The 19,042-nt window shown below is 46.6% G+C and overlaps 1 non-coding gene across 1 annotated transcript; it reads left to right on the forward strand.

The window, feature by feature from the left end:
- Window positions 1–16,437: 16,437 nt before the first annotated feature.
- On the forward strand, window positions 16,438–16,511 carry TRNAN-AUU (transfer RNA asparagine (anticodon AUU)). The gene has a single exon. It is a non-coding gene; the product is annotated as a tRNA-Asn (tRNA).
- Window positions 16,512–19,042: the final 2,531 nt, after the last annotated feature.

The following is a 19,042-nucleotide window of genomic DNA, read 5'->3' on the forward strand; positions in this document are numbered from 1 at the left end:
GGTACTAGGGGTATCCCAGCTGCGGGAAGGGTATGTCTCTGGCTTTCTCTCCGGCAGGGGAAGGTGACAGCGGCGGAGGAAGTGTTGCCCACCTCAGACACTGCAGGCCTCCCCGATCCAGCTGCGGCCACAGCTGATGCTGCCAGAACCCCCTGCTGGTCTCCTTTGTTGACTGCCGCATGGCCAGTGCTGAAGTACTGGGGGTAGGCCAGCTACGGGAAGAGTGTCTCTGCCTCGGGCTCTCTCTCTCTGTCAGGGGAAGGAAGGGCTGATTCTCTGGCACAACAGGGAGGGCTAGGCTGCAGGAACACAGCACTGGAAGAAACAGGAGGCCGAACTCATGACCAAAAAGTGAGCAGTGCAGTGATCAGCCCCCTAGTCTTTCCCTCTCTCTGGGTGCAGAGCTGTATTCTACAAAGAGAGCTGGGATGGGAAGAAGGGGAACGGCACCTGACACACACATACACGCGCGGCACCTGACACACACATACACGCGCAACACCTGACACACACACATACACGTGCGGCACCTGACACACACACACACGTAGCATCAGACACAATAAAATAAACATGCAGCACCTGACCCACACATACACGCGCAACACCTGACACACACACATACACGTGCGGCACCTGACACACACACACACACACACACACACGTAGCATCAGACACAATAAAATAAACATGCAGCACCTGACCCACACATACACGCGCAACACCTGACACACACACATATACAAGTGCGGCACCTGACACACACACGTACCATCAGACACAATAAAATAAACATGCAGCACCTGACACATGCATATACACGCAGCACCTGACACATGCATATACACGCAGCACCTGACACATGCATATACACGCAGCACCTGACACATGCATATACACGCAGCACCTGACACATGCATATACACGCAGCACCTGACACATGCATATACACGCAGCACTTGACACATGCATATACACGCAGCACCTGACACATACATATACACGCACACCATCAGACACACACATACACACGCAGTGCCTTACTCACACACACATGTACACGCGCAGCACCTGACGCACACACATGTACACGCGCAGCACCTGACGCACACTCATGTACACACGCAGCACCTGACGCACACTCATGTACACGCGCAGCACTTAATGCACACTCATGTACACGCGCAGCACCTGACGCACACTCATGTACACGCGCATCACCTGACACAGACATACGTATTCATGCACAGCACCAGACATACACTTGTACACACGCGGAGCACCTGATACTCACACACATATACACCCGCCACACCTGACACACACACACACACACACGTGCGGCAGCTGACGCATACATACGCACCATCAGACACACTCATATATACACGCAGCACCTGACACACACATACACACAGGAGCTGACACACACATACACAGGCAGCACCTGACACACACACACATATACACGCGCAGCACCTGACACCACGCACTCACACGTACAAGCAATGCATTTCACGCCTACCTCCAGCCTCAGTTACAGGCTGCTGCCGCCTACCCCCCTCCCTGCATCAGCTGCAAAGGCAGCAAAATATTTTGACCAAAGTCTAAAGGCCCGTACACATTAAACGATGTCGCTCTGTGAGCTACATCGTCTAATGTTTCCCCTCCCGGGCCGGCCGGCGGCCGACTGTACACACTGAGCGATATGACCGCTCATATCGCTCAGTGACGTCACGCCCCCGCCAGCCCTGCATGAAGGTCGTGGACGACAGTCCACATCCTTCCTGCATGCCCTACCGACAGCGAAGATTGTTGCCGACCCGCGGGGCCGCGCATCGTTTGTCGCTGGCTGCATACACACTTAACGATAAAATGAGCGACGTCGCTCATTAAATCGTTAAGTGTGTACGGACCTTAAACAATTTGGTTTGGTTAATAAAATAATTTTGCACAGAACAGTGATGTTATACGAACATTTTCATTAAACATTTAAAAAATAAAATGTTTATTCTTACAGTGAAATTTTAGATTTCTGAATAAAAAAAATAAATGTAAAAAAAGCGATGAAATTCCATAGACAAAAAACCTTACGGTTTCAAATGTCCCATTAAGGCTTCTTAGACATGATCCAAATTTCAGAAGCCTGTTGTAACTCTTCCACTCAAACTCCAAAAAGCAATGAAATTCCGATCATTAAGGCTGACGCCTTAATGGACGTGTTCCTTGCGCAATACAGATATGGTATGCCATCACAGCCTGTGGGTAAGTGCAGATTCAGCACTCTCACAGAGTGAGATTGCTGTCACTCACACAATGGTGGAGCTGCTAATTCACAGATTTGTGTGCTCATTGGAATACACACATGCAGTCTATGCAACTGAAGGTCTGAGCGGAAGACAACGCTGCTCAGATGAGGTAAGAGTGTTGTTGATTGGAGGGAGGAGAGCGGTGTGGATGGGGGAACAGAAGTGTGTGGATAGAGGGAACACTAAGCAGCACTAATGGGGGGGACAGAGAAACACGGGGTAATTCAGACCGCAGCAGCAGCAGCGATTGCAGTCTGAATTAGTTTGTGAGGTGCGCACGTGCAATGGCCGCACTGCGCGTGCGTACCCCAGGAGCCCAGTGAGATGCTATCACCCTGCCTGATTGATAGGCAGAGGTGGTTGCGGGGAAGGAGGGGGGCGTGCAAACAGCGTTAGAATGCCATTGGCAGGGCATGGTCTGCACAACGGAGGCGTTTCCGGACCACTGGGGGGTGGGCTGTGGCGGTTATCCCCCTGCCAAGAGCGCAGGATCCACTAAATTTACCTTCAGGATGTCAGCTACATGAATAGGGTAAGAGTGGTGTGGATAGGGGGTAGATTAAGCAGCAAGTATGGGAAGGGAGACAGAGCGGTGCAGATGGGGGAAATGGTGCAGATGGGTTGAAAACACTGGCATGGATGGGTAGAAAACTGGTGCAGATGGGAGAGAAGACAGTGTGCCATGTACTGGAGGAGGCAGAGTGACGTTGAAGAAGGAAACACTGAGCAGCACAGAGAGAAGGAAACGGTGGTACAGACAATGCACAGGTGGGGAAAGACAGATGGTACAGATAAGTTAGTACAGACTAGCACAGATGGGAGAACACAGCAGTAGGGATTGGGGAAGACCGGGCAGCATGGGGGTGTATAGGGGAAGTAAGTGTAGATGCATAGACCGTAGATGGGGTATTATAGTTTAGCAATTAACCAAGATGTTTGAGGGAGCTAAATGTGTATACTAAGTGAGATGGATGTATGGAGTTAGAAGGATGTTGTAACAAGGTGGCTTTGTTGTGTTGACTGAATGGGATGGTTGTGGGCACTGTGTGGGATGGGAGCACCACAAAACTGCTCAGACCTTCAGTTGCATAGACTGCATGTGTGTATTCCAATGAGCACACAAATCTGTGAATTAGCAGCTCCACCATTGTGTGAGTGACAGCAATCTCACTCTGTGAGAGTGCTGAATCTGCACTTACCCACAGGCTGTGATGGCATACCATATCTGTATTGCGCAAGGAACACGTCCATTAAGGCGTCAGCCTTAATGATCGGAATTTCATTGCTTTTTGGAGTTTGAGTGGAAGAGTTACAACAGGTTTCTGAAATTTCGATCATGTCTAAGAAGCCTTAATGGGACATGTGAAACCGTAAGGTTTTTTGTCTATGGAATATATATATATATATATATCACAAACATATATGATTCATACATATATCACACACACATACATGATACATACATGAGAAAGACCTGGGATGGTGATGAGGCCAGGGCCCCCTGCTGATGTTGCGTTGAGGAAGGCAGTGTTCCAGGGCGGATGCCAGTCGGGGAGAGCGCCGCGCAGCCCGGGAAAAATACTGCTGAGGAGCTACATCTGGAAGAGCCCCTGGGAGGGAGAGTGCCACATGCCCCATCCTGCGCGGCAGACTCTGCAGGCCTGCACATGGGAAGGGAGGTCTCTGGCCACACATACTCACCCTTCTGCTGAAGCCCCGCTGCTGTCCCCATCAGCGATCTCCAGCGGGGAGCGGGGCCAGGATGAACCTCAACCTGTGAGAACTATCTTCATGATCAAGAGATCTCATATGCAAGATAAGTATGTGTTGGGATAGGGCTGGGGAGGGCGGCTGCTCGGGCACACCCCCGTCAAGTTAAGGAGATTTAACTGAGGAAGCACAAGGGAACTCTCGTCTGGGGACAACAACTGCAGGGAGACCACATCTTTTCAGATGAACATGGGAGGGCAGAAGGCTGCCTAATACTGAAGCACCCTCAGACATTAAACCATATGCAACAACTATTGCAAGCATTCCTGGGGGAAGTTCTGCAGCAGACGGATTTGCATACGGTGATGTCATCCAAGCAGTGGGCCAAAGTTGGCTGGAACCCTCATCTGTATATGAAAAGAGAAAAGGGGCATGCAGGGCATGGCGGCCTTTTGCGGCGCTTGGATAACCCCAAGTTTGCATTAAACACCCCCACCCTCCTTCGGTGTGGGGCTCATGTTGGCCATGCCCAAGCCCCTGAAGCATTCAAACTGATTTCTTGCAGCAGCTGGGCACTGTAACAGCTTCAGAGCTGCTCTACAAGACAAGTAAAAGGGTGTGGGCCCTGCAGCACCACCTGTAGTTTGCATACACACATATATAGGACAGCATCTCTTATATGCCCCAGGGTCAATAAAATAGTATCCTTGTCTAGGCTATCCATCCCCTCAGATAAGGTATTTGTCCATGCCGCTACAGCACTACACACCCAGGCCGACGCAATTGCCGGTCTGAGTAAGGTACCTGAATGTGTATAAATGGACTTCAGGGTAATCTCCTGTTTGCGGTCAGCACACTCTTTGAGGGTAGCCGTATCCTGGGACGGGAGGGCTACCTTCTTGGATAAGCGTGTTAATGCTTTGTCCACCCTAGGGGAGGATTCCCATCGTAACCTATCCGTTGATGGGAAAGGATACGCCATAAGAATCCTTTTGGAAATCTGCAGTCTTTTATCTGGAGATTCCCAAGCTTTTTCACATAACTCGTTCAGCTCGTGTGAGGGGGGAAAGGTTACCTCAGGCTTCTTTCCCTTGTACATATGTACCCTCTTGTCAGCGACAGGGGGTTCCTCTGTGATGTGCAAAACATCTTTTATTGCCATAATCATAAATCGAATGGATTTTGCCAATTTTGGCTGTAACTTTGCATCATCGTAATCGACACTGGAGTCAGAATCCGTGTCGGTATCTGTGTCAACAATCTGGGATAGTGGGCGCTTATGAGACCCTGACAGTCCCTGCAACATAGGATCAGGCATGGGTTTAAATCCTGACTGTCCCAAAGCTTCTGCCTTGTCTAATCTTTTGTGCAATGAGTTTACACTAGCATTTAAAACATTCCACATATCCATCCAATCAGCTGTCGGCGGAGACACCACATTCATTTGCTCCCGCTCCTCTCTAATATAGCCTTCTTCCTCAGACATGTCGACACACGTGTACCGACACACTACACACACAGGGAATGCTTTTTCTGAAGACAGTTTCCCCACAAGGCCCTTTGGAGAGACAGAGAGAGAGTATGTCAGCACCCCCCCCAGCGCTATATAACCCAGGAATAAAACAGTAACTTAATGTTTGCCCAGTAGTGCTGCTGTATGTAATTTGCGAATTATGTGCCCCCCCCCCTCTTTTCAACCCTCTTGTCTAACGTGGTATAAGCAGGGTAGAGTCCGGGGAGCTTCCTCTCAGCGGTGCTGTGGAGAAAAAAAGGCGCTGGTGAGTGCTGAGGGAGAAGCCCCGCCCCCTCGGAGGCGGGCTTCTGTCCCGCTTAAACTGTAAAATTGGTGGGGGCTTATACATATATAAAGTGCCCAGCTGTATATATGTTATATTTTTGCGAAAGAGGTTTATATTGCTGCCCAGGGCGCCCCCCCCTGCGCCCTGCACCCTTACAGTGACCGGAGTATGTGAGGTGTATGGGAGCAAAGGCGCACAGCTGCAGTGCTGTGCGTTACCTCAGTGAAGATCATGAAGTCTTCTGCCGCCTCTGAAGTCTTCTTTTCTTCTCATACTCACCCGGCTTCTATCTTCCGGCTCTGCGAGGGGGACGGCGGCGCGGCTCTGGGACGGACGGCGAGGGTGAGATCCTACGTACCAATCCCACTGGAGCTAATGGTGTCCAGTAGCCTAAGAAGCAGGACCTTGCAACTCAGATAGTAGGACTGCTTCTCTCCCCTCAGTCCCTCGATGAGGGAGTCTGTTGCCAGCAGTGCTCCCTGAAAATTAAAAACCTAACAAAATACTTTCTGTCAGAAAGCTCAGGAGAGCTCCTGAAAAGCACCCAGTCTCCACTGGGTACAGTATCAAACTGAGGTCTGGAGGAGGGGCATAGAGGGAGGAGCCAGTGCACACCCAGAACTAAAGTCTTTCTTAAAGTGCCCATGTCTCCTGCGGAGCCCGTCTATCCCCATGGTCCTTACGGAGTCCCCAGCATCCTCTAGGACGTTAGAGAAAATAGGATTTTAATACCTACCGGTAAATCCTTTTCTCTTAGTCCGTAGAGGATGCTGGGCACCCGTCCCAGTGCGTACTGTGTCTGCAGTTATTAAATGGCCCTTAACTCCAGAACATTTATGTGGAGATGAAAACATCCAAGGAAGACTTGACCATCTTCCTTGGATGTTTTCCCTCTGTGTGACTGCTCTCCAGCCTCGGAGGGTTGCATCCGTGGTCCCTAGGATCCCGTCCTGGATCCCGAACCATCGCCCCTCTAGGTGGTGAGAACTGTGCAGCCACCAATGGAGTGAGATTCTGGTCTTGGAAGACAGGATTATCCTCCGGTGCATGTGTAGGTGGGATCCGGACCACTTGTCCAACAGGTCCCACTGGAACACTCTGGCATGGAACCTGCCAAACTGAATGGCCTCGTAGGCCGCAACCATCTTCCCCAGCAACTGAATGCATTGATGGATTAACACTCTTGCTGGTTCCAGAATTTGTTTGACCAGACTCTGGATCTCCAGAGCCTTTCCACTAGAAGAAAACCTCTTCTGTGTCCAGTATCACTCCCAAAAACAACAACCGCGTCATTGGGACCTACTGCGATTTTGGCAAGTTTAGGAGCCAACCATGTTGTTGAAGAACTGTCAGGGAGAGTAGATGTTTTGCACCAACTGGTCCCTGGATCTCGCCTTTATCAGGAGATCATCCAAGTACGGGATAATTGTGACTCCTTGCTTGCGAAGGAGGACCATCATTTCCGCCATCACCCTGGTGAAAATCCTCGGAGCCGTGGACAGACCAAACGGCAACGTCTGAAATTGGTAATGACAATCCTGAATTGCAAACCTCAGGTAGCTTGATGCAGTGGCTAAATGGGAACATATAAGTAGGCATCCTTTATGTCTACCAAAACCATGAAATCTCCTTTATCCCCCGGACTGGAGATCACTACCCTGAGAGATTCCATCTTGAAATTGAATTTCTTTAGGTAGAAATTAAGGGATTTCAGATTTAAGATTGGTCTGACTGAGCCGTCCGGCTTCTGGACCACGAAGAGGCTTGAATAAAAACCTTCTCCCTGCTGACTAAGGCTGATTTGAACAATCGGTGAGGGGGAACGTCTTGAAACCCCAGTTTGTACCCTTGGGACACTATTTGTAAAACCCACGAGTCCAGGTCCGAATGAATCTAGAACTGACTGAAGAGTTTTAGACGTGCCCCCCACTGGTGCGGGCTCCTGCAAGAGAGCCCCAGCGTCATGCAGTGGATTTGGCAGAAGCAGAGGACGATCTCTGCTCCTGCGATCTTGAAGAGGCTACAGACCTCTTCCCTCTTTTCCTTCCTCTACCTGCAAAGAAAGGGGAATCTTAACTTCTTGCATATCTATTGGGCCGAAATGACTGCGTCAGATAATGATGCGTCTTCATCCGTTGAGAGGGAACATAGGGCAAGAAGGATGACTTACCTGCGGGAGCTGCCGAGATCAAATTAACTAGGCCGTCGCCAAACAAGGCTTCACCTTCATAGGGAAGAGACTCCCTTTCTTCTTGGAGTCAGCATCAGCATTCCCTTGGTGAATCCACAATGCCCTCCTATCCGAGACTGCCATGAAATTGGCCCGTGAGCACTTGTGCCCGGTGTAGGATTTTTAAATATGTGTAGTTTACTGTATGCAAGGGTTTAAAACCTTTTAGGAACTGAGATCTAAGGTGTATTACATGTAGTTTAAAAAAAACAAAAAAGGTTTATTTTATGGCAGTAGTTTCCAAACTGGGGTTCTTGCACTGGTAGCATAGTTTGGTGGTCCAGGACCAATTAAAATTATTTATACTTTATTAAATTGGCAAAACCATTCCCTCACAACATAACTGAACCTGAGGATGACATGCTATAAACACAATTTACTTAATTTTATATTTTTTTCTGAATTTCTCAATAAAAAAAACTTTGGCCTAGGGGTGCCGTGAAACAAATTTTGATACTCTAGGGCAGGGGTGTCAAACCCATGGGCCGCATGCCGCCCCCAATGCATCCTTTTGTGGCCCACAGGCCGGGGTCCGGCAGGGGTCCTTTTGTGGCCCGATCACCTTGCTTAGAGCGAGGGCAGGAGAGTGCAGCCAGAGTCTTTGCTTTCTATGTGCGGCACCATCTTCCCGAAGAGATCACCGGGAAGATAGTGCCTCTTCCACTGGCTACAGCACAGGTATACTGGGGTGGGGTAGCAAACTGGGGGCCCCAATGGGCCCCTCCAGCAGTCCCTCTACCAAAACACGTCTTTTGGTGGTTTTGCGGTGTTGTTATAACTACATGGTGACGATACTGTAGCACAGAGATTTTCAACCATTTACAACTCACGTCACACAGAACAAGATTTAAATATTGACAAGGCACACTGAAATATAATGGTGATGCATGGTGCAGTATCGTGTCCTAGGATGTCATGTCGCAGCTTCTCCATAGGTAACGCCTGAACAGGCCCGGTGACAGGGGGGACAAAGGGGACACTTGTTCAGGGCTCCAAGTATTAAGAACAGAAATAATGGGGCCACAGTGCCAATATTGCTTTTTAAAGTGTATCCACCAACTGCTCAATTTAAGCAGGAAAACAATTAACAGGCCAACTAAACCCTCCCCCCTCCTTTTACCCCATCACTTTGTCCAGTCCCTGTGGTCCATACTGTATTGCCATTATTATGCATGTTGCTGTGCTGGCCCTTTTCTGAATGTCCCTGCCACCGCCACCGAAGAGCTGGATAGCCCAGTATGAAAACCACCTGCTGGCCTCACTGACGGTCCGAGTCAAAGGCTCCATTTTTTTTAAAGATCCCTCTGCCAAGTTAAGGGGGGTTGAGGGGGCCCCAGAGATATCAGTGCACTGGGCCCCGAGATTTCTGTTGCTGGCCCTGACCCTCAGGGGCGTATCTACCCCTTGGCCAGGATGGCACTTGCCAGGGGCACCATCCAGCTGTGCCAACCGTGGCTAAGGGATAGAGTTCTGCAGTCTCGAAAGGGCGCTATGGCAATCAGCGTGGGACTGACCAATTAGACGGTGAGGGAAGGATACTGAAATTGTCCCAACCCTGTTACAGTTTGAAACGCCCCTCAACTGCTGTCCACTGCTTCACTCCTAGCTCTGCTCCTTTGAAATTATTAATCCCTACCCCCCGGTAGGCGGAGTTCTCCAGGCCCATACTCAGGAGTCACCACTGCTGTACATTATGTGCCGGTTGTAGAGGCAGAGCGGGGAACATCAGAGAACGCCACAAATTACACAGTGGGCAAGGAGATGGCTGGAGACAGCTGCACAGCCATGCCTTGCAAGTTCGAGAGAGCTGTTGAATTTCAGCACTTCAAGTCAGAGCCTGCCCCCTGCTGCCCAAGCAGTCCGTGACAGTTAGTGTCGAGGAGGGGGGGATTTGTGCATGTGTGCTATCAGTGTGTGTGTGTGGGGGGGGGGTGGAGGATGTGTGTGACTGTGAGGGAGCTGTCAGTGTCAGTGGGGAGAGGAGCAGGAGGGAGTTGTCAGTGTGTGGAAGTGATGAGAGTTGTCAGTACTGGGGAAATGTGTGTGTGTGTGTGTGTGTACTAGATTTAGGAGTGTGTGTTTGTGAGAGGTTTCAGTTGGGGAATTAGAGTTCATACAGTAATTAAATGTTTTCATATTGAGAACTACATCTCCCAGCATATACAGTGTGCTGGGGATGCTAACAAGCTTTATTTAAAAGTTTAAAAAACATTGCTTTTATGACTGCAATGGTTAAAAAGGGAGAGCTATAAATCAATTTATCAGTGAATGATCGCAGTTTGAGCTGTTACATTTTACTGAACCACCTATCCCTCCACACTCACTACCTGTCCTCAGGATACATTTACCATCCCGGCAGACGGTATACCGGCGGTCATTTGACCGATGTTGGAATCCTGACACCACTTGGGAGACTGGTGCCGGCACACAGACAGCCAACATCCCGAAGGCGAGTATTGGAGGGAGGGTTAGGACCGGGGGAGCGGGTGTTAGGGAAGGCACTAGGAGGGGGGGGGGGGTTAGTCCTAGCTGCCACCCCCTGAGGGTTAGCCCTATCCGCCACCCCCCCCAGAGGGTTAGGATTAGGTATCATGTGACTGCTGGAATCCCGAGCGCCGGATGCCATACCCAACCCCCTTTACTTTTTCAGGCATTTCTATCTCTCCTCTCTCTATGGTGTTCCGATTGCCCACTTTCCCTTGTGCTTTTCTCTCTCTCTCCTTTGTTTAGAGCATCAGTTTCTGTAGTCCACTTTATCCTTATTTTTTCCAGTGTTTCACTATCTCTCTGATGTAATGAGGATGTATGGTCTAGAGGGATCAGTAATGCATTGTACTGTATAGAGGCGTCAGGGATGTAGCGTAGGGTATAGAGGCGTCAGGGATGTAGCGTAGGTTATAGAGGCATCAGGAATGTAGCGTAGGGAATAGAGGCATCAGGGATGTAGCGTAGGGTATAGAGGCGTCAGGGATGTAGCATAGGGAATAGAGGCGTCAGGGATGTAGCGTAGGGAATAGAGGCATCAGGGATTTAGCTTAGGGAATATAGGCATCAGGGATGTACTAGCAGGTATATAGAGGTCAGTGTACTGTATAGAGGGGTCAGTAATGCAGTGATGGTTATAGAAAGGTCAGTGATGTAGTGTAGGGTATAGAGGGGTCAGTTATGTAGTGTGGGGTAAAGAGGGGTCAGTAAAGATACTAAGCTGAAGTACTTAGAACACTTCTTGAATTAAGACACAACCTGCAAGAAAAAGTATGCAATATGGGTGAAAAGGCAAATGTCAGAGGTCTGATACAAGTAACCAGCTCCACACCTTGCACCACATAGCGTTATGTTAAACTGGGATATGTTCTTTTTTGGTGTGTGTGTATGTGTGTGGGGGGGGGGGGGGTGCCAAAGGAAATTTTTGCCATTGGCTCCTTTGGTCTAGAACCAGCCCTGATCACAAAATATTTTTGTCTAAGCAGACTGGACATTGATCAGCGTTGGCTCATTCTCAGCCCCCCGCCCAGCCTCTGCTGCCAACAGACTGCTATTAGCTAGTTAACCTTCTGCCTTCCCTATCTATGACACAGACTGCTGCTAATGCTACCAGACTGTTCCCAGTGGCTTCACACCAACAGTGAATCCCAGCCGATGATGTAGGGCAGCGTGTGGGGGAGGGGGTCAGTTGCTGTGGCTCCAACATGGTAACCGCCAATGGACTGCAATGCTTTATCGAAAGGGGGGGCGCCAGTCCCTTACTTTGCCAGGGGCGCTTGGACCCCTAGCTACACCTCTGTTGACCCTAACCGATACCCCTAAACTAACCATAATTCCTGCAGTAAAAATCCATGTTTCTATGTATATAGGGGGTCATTCCGAGTTGATCGCATGCTGCCGTTGTTCGCTGCGTAGCAATCAGTTGAAAAAAATGGCTAATCTGTGCATGCGCATGCTCCGTAATGTGCATGCGCATCGTACGGGTACAAAGTCCATTGTGGTTTTGCACTAGTTCTAGCGATTATTCCAATCACAGAACAGGCCACAAGGAGATTGACAGAAAGAGGGCGTTTCTGGGTGGCAACTGACCGTTTTCAGGGAGTGCTTGGAAAAATGCAGGCGTGGCAGAAGAAATGCAGACGTGGCTGGGCATTCGCTGGATGGGTGTGTGACATCAAAAGCCGTCCCTCGGTTGTTAGAATCAACGCACACGAAGTGTAACTACAGTGCTGGTCTTATTTTGAAACGATTTTGCAGGCGCTCTGCTGCTCAAGTGTTCGCACTTCTCCAAAGTGAATATACACTCTCCAGTGGGCAGCGACAATGCGTTTGCATGGCTGCTAAAAACTGCTAGCGAGCAATCAACTCAGAATGACCCCCATAGTGTATTGCAAGAAAATATCTGTAAATCCAATGGTACCGTAAGTGCGGTATATACTCGCACTTCTTTGCGGGGTGAGAACATCTCCCCTAAGTGAAGTCAGCCCTATGAATAGAGTTTGTGTGATCCCTGTGCAGCAGTCACAGAAAGGGTTCATCTCTGCAGTTTGTCACTCAAATTACATTGCTGCATTTTTTCCTAGAAGTGGATCTGAGAGCTGTTACCCGCAGACCAGCTACAATAATTATCCTGGGTACTCACTAGACCAGTGGTTCTCAAACTGCACCCTGGGGTGCCTCAGGACACTTGCAGGGGTGCCTTGGATTGGTGGTCCAGGACCAATTCAAAATATTTATAGTTAGTGTTATAGGCAAAACCAGTGCTGTTGGCTGGCAATCATAACATATGTGCACAAGCAGAAGCAAATCCTGTCCCCTACCAAAGGGCCAGTGCTAGGGTGTTTGGCGCCTCCCTGCAAACTATTAATTTGGGCCCTCTCTCCAATACTTAATAAAGGGACAGTGCGCTCCTTAAAAAAAGAAGGTGTGGTATCACAAGGAAGGGGCATGGCCACACAATAGCACCCCAAATCAAAATACGCCACACAGTAGCACTATCTTATTGTCATTACACCGCATGTAATAATAATAATAATAATACCCACAGTCGCAGTGCCCTTTATACACATAACCACCATATCAGTGCAGCTTACACACATAATGCCAACAGTAGCAGTGCCCCTTCTACGCATGCCCACGGTGGCAATCCTTTACATGGCAAATATCAACCTGGTTTTGCCATGTAAAGGATTGCCACTTTAAAAACAAACAATCAAACAAAAACAAAAAAAACAACAGGAAAAAACACAAAATCTCTCACTTTCTGATTCTCACACCCTATTACATTCCTCTCTATATATTTAAATGTTTCTATTACTGTATGTTCCCTCTTCCCTTCTCCAAACTATACACATCAACATTTTTTAGTATTTCCAGGTAAGTTTTGTGATGTAGGCCATGCACAATTTTAGTTGCCCTAATGTATTTACAGCCTTCTGGAGATATGGCTTCTGGAACTGAACACAGGATTCTAAATGTGGCTGTACCAAGGACCTATACAGTGGCATTACAGGTTGAGTATCCCTTATCCAAAATGCTTGGGACCAGAGGAATTTTGGATATCGGATTTTTCTGTATTTTGGAATAATTGCATACCATAACGAGATATTATGGTGATGGGACCTAAATCTAAGCACAGAAGGCATTTATGTTTCATATACACCTTATACACAAAGCCTGAAGGTCATTTTAGCCAATATTTTTTATAACTTTGTGCATTAAACAAAGTGTGTGTACATTCACAGAATTCATTTATGTTTCATATACACCTTATACACACAGTCTGAAGTTCATTTAATACAATATTTTTAATAACTTTGAGTATTAAACAAAGTTTGTGTACACTGAGCCATCAAAACACAAAGGTTTCACTATCTCAGTCTCACTCAAAAAAGTCCGTATTTCGGAATATTCCGTATTTCGGAATATTTGGATATGGGATACTCAACCTGTATTACTTTTTTCTGCTACTGGTTCTTTAACCTATGCAAACAAGCATCTGACTTGCCTTTCCTATTGCTTTGTTACATTGCTTACCTGAAATAGTAATACTTAGATAGCTTTCCTCTTGCCATTATAATGCCCTTAATATTATAGTTAGCCTTTGCATTTTTGAGACGTGTATGATTTTGCATTTTTTGGCATTAAATGTTGCCATGTTCTTGACCATTCCTCTAGTCCAGGGGCGGAACTGCCAGAGACAACGGAGTCAGTTGCCGCCGGGCTCCAGCCCTAAAGGGGCTTCCTCCATTGCCCCCCGGCTGTTACGTGCCCTTCCTACTAAATAGACAAAGGCGCTACCAGCAGGGTCTCGCAGTTTGTACATTCCATGCCGTAACACCCTTCTTTCCACCTTCACAATGAAGCTATTGGTACTTTGCAAAAAAAAAAATTATTAGCATTGCAACTCAGCAGATCAATGCAGTGTGCAGCCACACACTCCATATATCTGCTCAGCCACAAAGCTGATTATTTCTTCACAAAGTACAAGGTGAGCTCCAAATAGAATTCTCTAGCTTAGATTATACCTTTCTATGCAAGGGTAAATAGCTCAATTGTTTGACTGCAATGCCACAGGAAATGGTTTGGATCCAAGACAGTGTGACTGAATAATAAAGAAACCTTAAGATGAGTTCATGAATGTTGTATAAGTATTAGTGAGAGAAGGGGTCAGGAGCATGCTAGGCTGCAAAAAATAAGGTAGGCTGCAAGTGAAAGTAATGATCTCCTATATATTTTCCCAGATCTGTCACTCTGTGTGGCTAACTCTGGGGGAAGTCACAGCAATGGGCGGAGACGGCAACTGCAGGACGATACACCAGTGCCAGCAGCAGACCGTAACAAAGTGACAGATCAGGGAGAATATATAGGAGGTAGGGAGGTGGCCATGGTACATGGCTGGCCAAGGGACACTAGCTCATGTACCCCTTTACCACTGAGGCTGGCCACCAAGGATGGACCTGTCACCAGTGCACATGCAATAACCTCTTCTGCTGCCCTCTTTGCAACTCAGATTGCCCAGTGCTCCCCTTCGCTAACAGTCCACAAAGTTTCCCCATCTCACGATCTGCCTCCTCACCCCCACTTTCATCTCTACAGCACACGCGCATATCATACAAGATCCCATCATGCGTACGTAGGTCTGAAATGCAAGAGGGAGGTTGGGGGGAGATTGGCATGCGCCAGCAACACCACACAGCTCACTGTGACCACAGTGGAGAGGCGCTGCAACAGGACAATACACCAACCTCGGAGCAAGGAACTGCGTCGGTCAGGAGGAGAACTATTTCAATAGCATAAAAAGGTTAATGCGTCCCACCCTATGGACACCAGACTCATCAAGTCACTGTTGCCAGAGTCTCATACAATGACTCTGAACCTCTAAGCACACTATTTGACTGTCCACACCCTGCTGTGCCTATTACCCATCTCCTCCACCACCCTCAACACTGACCCACACATCATTCACCCACAAAGATACAATAAAGGTAGTTTGGATAAATTAGCTAAATGAAATGGATTTAACCAATTTATCTAAATGACCATTTTTGGATGTTTTCCAGTGTTTGTGAACAAATGGTCAATTGTAATTTGCTGCCACATATTAGCATAATTTTGTTTCAACTAGAAAAAAAAATTGGACAGATAATCTAAGTGTGGATCCAGTTTAAAGGTCCGTATTCACGGCCCGATTTTGGGGAGAGATGTGTGCTGAGCGAACTGCTCAGCACACATCTCTCCCCCCGCTCAGCACAGCGTGATGTGTGCTGAGCGTACGGGGGGTGGGGGGGGCGCTCATTTCACCCCCTGTGTAGGGCATTCTGTGTGTATCCAGCTTAACAGGTGTGAGCATCATACAACTACTGACTTGCGAGTAACTATACAGCAGCTCCATACCTTGTGACTTGAAGAAACACCAGTTAACCCCGGGAATGCTGCAGTCAAAGCAACAATTCCTCTTCTTCAATTACCATTTTAATAATAGGGTAAAGAAAATGAAGTGGATTTTAGAAAGAAAATAATACTGTCAATATACTATTAAAACAAATTAAAATGGTAAAAGTTATTGTACTTTAAGTAAAAATAAAAGAGACAAAATATCAATCCCAGTTTTGGATTACTTTAATTAACAAAAAAAATGCATATAGCAGAGGATAGTTTCAATCTGCCTACCTCTGGGTTATGGGCCCAGCATGCTTCCATTGCAGTACTCTGCTGCACATGTAAGTGCAAGAGATCCTGAAGCACTCACTCATCATGGGAAAGTACCAATGTGTTTCTTCGTTGGTTGATGGAAGAAACATCTTACAAAAACTCTCCAGATTATTGACTTTTTAAAGTTTTTCTAGGAAACGTTTTAGATGAATGCTTATTAGCCTTTGTCAGTATGGACTTTTGCAAAGTGTCTCTGTGGCGCAATTGGTTAGTGTGTTTGGCTATTAACCAAAAGGTTGGTGGTTCAATCCCACCCAGGGACGTAATTAACCTTGTGATCAGATTTTGGTGATATTAAGTAGACAAGTCAAAATTTCAAACCTCCTCTTATGGTGTAGGGTACATGGCCTTCTCTGATGTAATCAGAGTTAGATTTGATTCAGTGATTTTATAAAAAACAGCTAGGAAGCACAATTTAGCAGTGGGTTGCAGAGAAAAAAAATATGCTGGCAGAAAAATCCAATCGAGTGATTAAACAGCTCTTCATTTTCTGGCTTTATTTTTATGCTAACAAATTTGTTCTCTGAAAAGTGTCCACAAAGCCAAGTCTCTGATTAACACCTTTGTAAGGATGGTTTTTCACCTATTACTAAATTAAACTTGCTTCATTGGAAAGGCAGCAAGATGCATCCTCATTTCAATGTCTACTGAAATAATACAAGTTGACACCAGGAAACATTAACGCCACTGCATCCTTGCTGCTTTCTCATGTGGAAGTCTGTTTAATGTGAAAACAAATGTGTGTGTTTTTTTCAACCTGGAAGCCCAACATCGATTAAGATCGATCTTAAATAGACCCCTGGGTTTTAAGGATAACCATGGTTGAGTCCAATGGTTAATTCACATTGACCGAAGTTCTAATTAAGTCACCTGTGCTCAAGCATGATATCCTTAAAATCTGGATTGCAATGACAGCATTTTGGAACTATGCCTAAGGGTTTAATTTTTACATTTATCCACTGACAATAAATCTACCTACAATATCCCTGTAACTGTTATGATTACAGTATTTCACTAAATAATTTAATTTGCTGAACCTTCTGTAAAAAGAAATATTAAGCTGCTGTAATTCCCAGATGCAGCAAATTTGTTAGCTAGTGGGCAAAACCATGTGCACTGCAGGGATGGGGGGGGGGGGCAGATATAACATTTGCAGAGAGATTTAGGTGGGTTATATTGTTTGTGTGCAGGGTAAATACTGGCTGTTTTGTTTTTACACTGCAATTTAGATTTCAGTTTGAACACACCGCACCAAAATCTAACTCTCTCTGCACATATTATACACCCCCCCCCCTGCAGTGTACATGGTTTTAGCTAATAAATTTGCTGCTGTGATCAGATCTGAGTTAAGCCCTATGTATTTGGCACTAGCAAAGGGTTAGAGGCCTTGCTGTAGAGCTCACACCTTTCTTATCATGCATTGTAATATTTCCTATGTCCTGATGTTGTGCTCTCTGCTCCATCCAAGTAAACAGCAATGTAGCATGGCTATCAAAGAGCGTGAAGATTGCAGATTTCCTGGGATTAATGCTAAGGAATGCTATTCCAGAGGCTGCTGCTTTAATTCAAGTGTCACTGGGGTTAAATGGTGTTTTTACCTTAAAAACACAGGTAGAGTATATAGTACAGTGGTAAAGTGGGAGCATGTAGTGCTATTGATTACAGATTTGATGGAGCTTAAACATGGATAAGGTCCATGGCTCTAAGAGTTTATCTTGTGTATCCTTTATTCTTAGTCATGGTCAGATAAGATTAGAAAATACCATTTAAGTGGAAATTTCCTGTTAGCTGTTTTTCAGTTTGCTCAACTGTCTGATTAACTGGTCCTAAAAAAGGACCAAAGGAGCTAAATTGCCCTGTGATCTAGCTAAATTGCCCCAGTTAAAAAAAAAAAAAACTAAGCTGCTGTAATTCCTGGATGTTTCCTTACTGCATCAACAGGAAGTGACAAGAAACAATGTAATGTGGAACCGTACAGCAGAAGGGATTGCGGCTACCCCACAATAAGTGCAGCGGAATGTAAGAAGAGGCATATACAGTGTGGTGTGGCTGTAGATGAGCTTAGTGGTTTCTGTTAGAGTTCTTCTACTTCTAACTACTCGTACATAAATGAGTAAGCCGCCGATTTATTAAACCTGGTGAAATGATAATTTGCATGGTGATAAAGTACCAGCCAATCAGCTCCTAATTGCCATGTCACAGGCTGGGTTTGAAAAATGACAGTTAGGAGCTGACTGGCTGGTACTTTATCACCTTGCACTTTATCAGTTCACCAGGCTTAATAGATCTGCCCCAATGTTTCAAAATGGAATGCATCAAGAGAACGGTGTTGGTAGTATAAAACTACCTACAGCACCTGGTATTCCCAGGTGGTCTCACATCCAAGAACAAACCAGGCCTAAAATCAGGTGATATTGGGCATATACAGTGTGGTGTGGCTGTAGATGAGCTTAGTGGTTTCTGTTAGAGTTCTTCTACTTCTAACTACTCGTACATAAATGAGTAAGCAGCCGATTTATTAAACCTGGTGAAATGATAATTTGCATGGTGATAAAGTACCAGCCAATCAGCTCCTAATTGCCATGTCACAGGCTGGGTTTGAAAAATGACAGTTAGGAGCTGACTGGCTGGTACTTTATCACCTTGCACTTTATCAGTTCACCAGGCTTAATAGATCTGCCCCAATGTTTCAAAATGGAATGCATCAAGAGAACGGTGTTAGTATTGTAAAAATACACACAGCTCCTGGTATTTCCTTGTGGTCTCCCATCCAAGTACTAAAACCAGGACCAAC

This window comes from Pseudophryne corroboree, unplaced genomic scaffold (genome assembly GCF_028390025.1).
Source record: "Pseudophryne corroboree isolate aPseCor3 unplaced genomic scaffold, aPseCor3.hap2 scaffold_709, whole genome shotgun sequence".
Classification (NCBI taxonomy): Eukaryota; Metazoa; Chordata; class Amphibia; order Anura; family Myobatrachidae; genus Pseudophryne; species Pseudophryne corroboree.